The sequence below is a fragment of the Musca vetustissima genome, unplaced genomic scaffold (assembly GCF_032173495.1).
Source record: "Musca vetustissima isolate MV318-11 ecotype Yass unplaced genomic scaffold, APGP_CSIRO_Mvet_v1 utg29461, whole genome shotgun sequence".
NCBI lineage: Eukaryota > Metazoa > Arthropoda > Insecta > Diptera > Muscidae > Musca > Musca vetustissima.
The window spans coordinates 1-7,654 of NW_026886013.1; positions in this window are offsets into that span (position 1 = coordinate 1).

Sequence of the window (7,654 nt, forward strand, 5' to 3'; positions counted from 1 at the left end):
AATGTTGCATAGTGTAGCTTATCACAACAAATTTCTTTTTACAATTCTGTGCCTAGCAATTGTGCATTGCATAAACAATAGGAAATAAATTGAAATTTGAGAAAATATTTATTATAAACAATATTATTGAACACTTATTGTGTCGAATCGACGAAACTCATAGTTCGAAATCAGTTTCAATTTTAAAATCGGTTCGATACAACGCACCTTAATATAGCAACTCGGAATCAATAATTTTTTAGAGAAACAAATAAAAGCCAAACTTCTGGTGTTTTTAAAGCTACCTACTTGTACCCAGCGAGATCAGCAAAAGAAGTGCTTGCATTCCCAAAAACGCTGTGTACATAGCGTAGTTTTTAAAACATTTGGCAAAATCACCACCAAGGTGTAACCCCCTAAATTTTTTCAATAAAAAAGGGGGAAAGGGTCATAGTGAAGTGTTCTCAAAAAGTGTAGTTCAGTGTTTTGAAAAAAATTAGTTTAATATTTCTAGACTAAGGATCTCGGCTGTTAGAAATCCTTTGAAAGCAACTGTTGATTTTGAATTACCGCAACAAATCCAAAATTGCCGAATACTTCCTTTCCCCAAATACGAATGTCAAAGTCAGTTGGCGCTTTCTGGGATTTTAACATTGAAACTTCAATGTCGCCTAACGAAGGCTCTTGGCCATTGTGTTCATTTGTGTGTTAGTTATCGATTTGAAATATCTGAAACTATTTAAAATTGTACACAGTGTTTGCATAGTCATATTCAACTGATTTGGGGATTTTAGAAATACACCATAACTACAACCATTGTGTCCAATTTCAAAATAGTTTTCAAAAGTATCGGAAATAATTGAAGCAAATCTATTTTCTATTTCCTCGAATGAAACAGTCGTTTTCAGCGTTTTGCTGTAAAGCTTATCTAAACCTAGAAACAGCTGAAGTACGGTGATTCATTCCTGGAAATTGGAGAGCATTATAGAAGATTTCAAAATGAAAATTTGTGCTAATAGACTATGTGATACCCTTCACAACTTTGGACAAAGACATAAAAGTATAAAGATAGGACAATCGATACGTCAACAATTTCCAATAGATGGCTTTTCCTCTGTTGTTACGATATCATAACAACAGAGCAAACAATATTAAACGTTTTAAACGCTATATCGCAAGCTTACAAAATAAAAACAGATTTTTTGAGTACAGATCTCTGATTTTATTTATCTATATATATAAAAGAGCTTAGTGTTAAGTGAGTGGGTGAGTGAGTGAGTGACTGACAGATCATCGCCCAGACGAAACGGCTAAAGCTAGAAGCTTGAAATTTTGAGTGTGGGTTTTTGTTGGTGTGTAGGCGTGAGATAAGGCTGGGTTTTTGGAAATTCGAACTAGAAGGGTACGAAAAGTACTAAAATGTACCAAATATGGTACCCTTTGTATTAGGCGAACGGGAAGAGCTAGAATTCTGAAATTTGGAATGTGGGTCACTGATGGAAAGTTAGAAAGCTGTACAAAAGGGTTTTTGGAAATTCGTACTAGAACGGTACGAAAAGAACTAAAAAGTACTAAATGTCATACCATTTGTATTTGGCGAACCGGTAGAGCTAGAACTCTGAAATTTGGATTGGTGGTCGCTGAGTGTAGGATATATGTACCAAAGGGTTTTTTCAAATTCGAACTATAAATATCCGAAAAGTACTAAAATGTACATAATTTGGTACAATTTCGTAGCATGTGAATTGATGGAGCTAAAAACTTGAAATTTGGAATGCGTATTAGGGATGAGATGTAGAGTCTATTTAAGGAGATGGTTTTGAAAGCGTGTACTCATGTGTACGAAAAGTACTATATGATACTATATTTGGTACAAATTTAATTTGGAGATACAAATCGAGCTGGAATCCTGAAATTTGAAATTAACATTACCGTCGGAGTATAGGATTGGGAATGTACGTAGTTTTGGAATTTTTTTACCCAGTTTCAGTAATTTATATTCATGGGTACTAAATGGTACTAAATTTGGTACAATTTGAATTTTATGCGAACCAATAGAGCTAGAATCATGAAATTTGGAGTCAGGATCAGTGTTGGGGTGTAAGATCGAGATATGTAGGAAGTTTTAAAATTTTTTACTAATGTGTACTAAATTTGGTACAATTTGAATTGTGGGTGAACCGATAGAGTTGGAATCTTAAATCATGGATTTAGGATCACTCTGGGGGTGAAATTTTGGGTTAAGTGGGACGTTTTGGAAATTCGTACTACTGTGTACTAAATTTGGTACAATTTGAATTGTGAGTGAACCGAAAGAGTTGTAATCCTGAAAGTTGTATTTAGCATCTCTGTTTGGGGTAAGTAAGAAGTTTTCGAAATTCGAACTACTGTGTACTTAATATCGTACAATTTGAACTGTAGTTGAACCGATAGAGTTGGAATCCTGAAACTTGGATTTAGGATCACTGTGGGGGTGTAGGATTGGGATATTTAGGAAGTTTTGGAAATTGGTACTACTATGTACTAAATTTGGTACAATTTGAATTGTGGGTGAACCGATAGAGCTGGAATCCTGAAACTTTGAGTTAGGATCACTGAGGCGGTGTAGGATTGGGGTATGTAGGAAGTTTTGGAAATTCGTACTGCAGTGTACTAAATTTGGTACAAATTGAATTGTGAGTGAACCGATAGAGTTGTAATCCTGAAACTTGGATTTAGGGTCACTGTGGGGTTGTAGGGTTAGGGTAAGTAGGAGGTTTTGGAAATTCATACTACTGTGTACTAAATTTGGTACAATTTGGATTGTGAGTGAACCGATAGCGTTGGAATTCTGAAACTTGGAATTAGGATCACTGTGGAGTGTAGGCTTGGGTTAAGTAGGAAGTTTTGGAAATTCGTACTACAGTGTACGAAATTTGGTACAAATTGAATTGTGGATGAACCGATAGAGTTGGAATTCTGAAACTTGGATTTAGGATAACTGTGGGGGTGTGGGTTTAGTGAGAAGTATTGGAAATTCGTACTACTGTGTACTAAATTTAGTACATTTAAATTTGGAATCAATATGGGGGTGTAGGATCAGGGTATGCCGGAAGTTTTGTTGGAAGTAGAAGGATACGAAAAGTACTAAAATATACCAAATATGGTACCCTTTTTATTAGCGAACGGAAAGAGCTAAAATTCTGAAATTTGGAATGTTGGTCACTGATGGAAAGTTAGAAAGATATGCAAAAGGGTTTTTGGAAATTCGACATATAAGTGTACTAAAGGTACTAAACTTTGAATTTAGTTCCTATTGTATATATATTGAACATATATAGCTGAAATCTTGATATTTTAAATGGAATACATGTTGGGAAGTGGTGTTGATGTACGGAAATGGTTTAAGACATTCGTACTTATGTGTATAAAAAGTGTAAAATGGTACTAAATTCCGTACTATTTACCTTCAGTTGAGTGTGTAGAGATGGAATCTTGATAATCGGAATTAGCTTTAAAAAATCGTACTTATTTGTATGAAAAGTACTTAATTGGTACTAAATTTGGTGGAAGTTGGATTTAGGTGAACAGATAGAGCTGAAGTCTTCAAATTGGGAATTAAAATGACTGTTGGAGTATAGTCGTACTTTTTGGTACGAAAGGTATATATGGTACTAAATTTAGTACAATTTGGATGTTGATTGAAAGGATAGAACTGAAAACCTGAAATTTGGAATTAAGATTTCTGTTGTAGATTGAGCTATAGAGACATCTTTGGAAAATCGTATTTATGTGTACGAAAAGTACTAAACGGCACTAGATGGATTTGGGTGAACGGAGAGAGCTGGAAACCAATAATTTGGACTAATGGTTGATGTTTGAATATAGAATTGAGATATGGAAGCATGTCACCTACCTACTACTAAATAGTACTATATTTGGTACAACTTGATTACGTGTGAACGGATAGTGCTGGACTCCCGAATTGTTTAATTAAAATTACTGTTGGAGTGTAGGATTGACATAGTTTAGGAACAGTTTGAGTGCAGAATTGAGATATGTCGGTAATTTTTTAAAATTCGTCATTATGTGTACTAAATGGTAAAAAAAATTGTACAAGTTTGATTCGAGTTAACGGATAGAGATAGTAAACGTAAATTTGGAATTAAAATTACAAGATTAAGGAAGTATTGGAATTTCGTACTTATGGATACGAGAAGACCTAATTGGTACTAAATATGGTACAATTCTTTTTGTGTGGGCGGGAATCCTAATATTTGGACTTAAAAATAAGGTTGGAGTGTAGGATGAGGTAGTTTTAAAAATACGTAATTATCTGTACTAAATGGTGCTAAGTTTAGTACAATTTAGATTTGAGTGAAAGGATAGAGATGGATGGATTTGAAAATAAAATTACTCTTATAGCAAAGGATTGAGACAGTGTTGGAAATTCGAACTCATGAGTACGAAAAGTACTAAATATGGTACAATTTGGATCTATGTGAAGAGATAGTGCTGTTATCCTGAAATTAATGAATAAAATTACTGTTTCAGTGGGAAATTGAGGCAGTTTTAGAAACTCATACTTACGTCTACGAAAAATAATAAATGGTACAATTTGGATGTTGGTGAACGAATAGAGATGGAATCTTTAAATGTGGACCTAAGGTTGTTATTGGAGTGCATGACTGAGGTATTTTTGAAAATTTGTACTTTGGGTACGACAACCAAAAAATTTGGTACAATTTGGACTTTGGTGAACGGGTAGAACTCGAATCCTGAATGTTGCAACTTAGGTTACTCTGGGAGTGTAGGAAAAGTACAGAATGGTACCAAATATGGTACAGTTTAGTGAACAGATAGAGCTGAAATTCTTAAATTTGGACTTACGATTGAAAGCAGGTTTGGAATATTGAGATTGGTTTGGTTATGGGTACGAAAAGTGCGGAATGGTTTCACTCAGAGCTGAAATTCTTAAATTTGGACTATCTGAAAGAAGGATTGAGGTACATTTGGAAATTTGTACTTATGAGTACGAAAACCACTAAATTTGGAACAATTTGGACTATGGTGGAAGAAAATTCACTAAATTTGGAATAATTTGAATTTGGGTAACGGAGAGAGCTGGAAACCTAAAATTTAGAATGTTGGTCATTGACAGAGAGTTAGAAAGAAGGACCAAAGGGTTTTTGGTATTAAATTTAGTGGAGGTGACGGTATAGAGGTAGTCTTGAAAATGTAGAATTATGTGTTCGAAAAGTTCTAAATGGAATTACATGTGGAACCTGTACGTTTTTCCTAAAGTGTGGATTTCGGAAATTAGTGCTTATGTGTATGAAGAGTACTTAATGGTAATAAACTTGATATTAAATGTAGGGATAGAGGTGGAATTCAGAACTATACGTTTTTGCTAAAGTGTGGATTTCGGAAAATAGTGCTTATGTGTATGAAGAGTACTTAATGGTAATAAACTTGCTATTAAATGTAGGAATAGAGGTACATGTTAATATCTACAATAGCCTGGAACTAAATGTTTGAACCAATTACATGTACTTGGATTCTTTGGTGTGTGCATGAAATCGAGTCAGAACTATAGTACAACTAATTATACGGTATTCACGATTTCCATAAGAAATATTTTTTTATTCCCTTTCCGCATACGAATCCACGCCCTGTAGGATGGTCTTTGAAAAAATATTCTTTAAAAAATCCACGCCTTGTATGGGCCCCTGAAAAAAAATTCTTTAAAAAATCCACGACTTGTAGGATGGTCTTTGAAAAAATATTCTTTAAAAAATCCACGCCTTGCAGGATGGTCTTTGAAAAAATATTCTTTAAAAAATCCACGCCTTGTAGGATGGTCTTTGAAAAAATATTCTTTAAAAAATCCACGCCTTGTATGGGCCCCTGAAAAAAAATTCTTTAAAAAATCCACGGCTTGTAGGATGGTCTTTGAAAAAATTATCTTTAAAAAATCCACGGCTTGTAGGATGGTCTTTGAAAAAATTATCTTTAAAAAATCCACGGCTTGTAGGATGGTCTTTGAAAAAATTATCTTTAAAAAATCCACGGCTTGTAGGATGGTCTTTGAAAAAATTATCTTTAAAAAATCCACGGCTTGTAGGATGGTCATTGAAAAAATTATCTTTAAAAAATCCACGGCTTGTAGGATGGTCTTTGAAAAAATTATCTTTAAAAAATCCACGGCTTGTAGGATGGTCTTTGAAAAAATTATCTTTAAAAAATCCACGGCTTGTAGGATGGTCTTTGAAAATATTATCTTTAAAAAATCCACGGCTTGTAGGATGGTCTTTGAAAATATTATCTTTAAAAAATCCACGCCTTGCAGGATGGTCTTTGAAAAAATATTCTTTAAAAAATCCACGCCTTGTAAGATGGTCTTTGAAAAAATATTCTTTAAAAAATCCACGCCTTGCAGGATGGACTTTGAAAAAATATTCTTTAAAAAATCCACGCCTTGTAGGATGGTCTTTGAAAAAATATTCTTTAAAAAATCCACGCCGTGCAGGATGGACTTTGAAAAAATATTCTTTAAAAAATCCACGCCTTGTAGGATGGTCTTTGAAAAAATATTCTTTAAAAAATCCACGCCTTGTATGGGCCCCTGAAAAAATATTCTTTAAAAAATCCACGCCTTGTATGGGCCCCTGAAAAAATATTCTTTAAAAAATCCACGCCTTGTATGGGCCCCTGAAAAAATATTCTTTAAAAAATCCACGCCTTGTATGGGCCCCTGAAATAATATTCTTTAAAAAATCCACGCCTTGTATGGGCCCCTGAAAAAATATTCTTTAAAAAATCCACGCCTTGTATGGGCCCCTGAAAAAATATTCTTTAAAAAATCCACGCCTTGTATGGGCCCCTGAAAAAATATTCTTTAAAAAATCCACGCCTTGTATGGGCCCCTGAAAAAATATTCTTTAAAAAATCCACGCCTTGTATGGGCCCCTGAAAAAAATATTCTTTAAAAATCCACGCCTTGTATGGCCCCCTGAAAAAATATTCTTTAAAAAATCCACGCCTTGTAGGATGGTCTTTGAAAAAATATTCTTAAAAAAATCCACGCCTTGTATGGGCCCCTGAAAAAAATATTCTTTAAAAAATCCACGCCTTGTATGGGCCCCTGAAAAAAATATTCTTTAAAAAATCCACGCCTTGTAGGATGGTCTTTGAAAAAATATTCTTTAAAAAATCCACGCCTTGTAGGATGGTCTTTGAAAAAATATTCTTTAAAAAATCCACGCCTTGTAGGATGGTCTTTGAAAAAATATTCTTTAAAAAATCCACGCCTTGTAGGATGGTCTTTGAAAAAATATTCTTTAAAAAATCCACGCCTTGTAGGATGGTCTTTGAAAAAATATTCTTTAAAAAATCCACGCCTTGTAGGATGGTCTTTGAAAAAATATTCTTTAAAAAATCCACGCCTTGTAGGATGGTCTTTGAAAAAATATTCTTTAAAAAATCCACGCCTTGTAGGATGGTCTTTGAAAAAATATTCTTTAAAAAATCCACGCCTTGTAGGATGGTCTTTGAAAAAATATTCTTTAAAAAATCCACGCCTTGTATGGGCCCCTGAAAAATATTTTTTTAAAAAATCCACGCCTTGTAGGATGGTCTTTGAAAAAATATTCTTTAAAAAATCCACGCCTTATGGCACAGATGGTTTTTGAAGAAA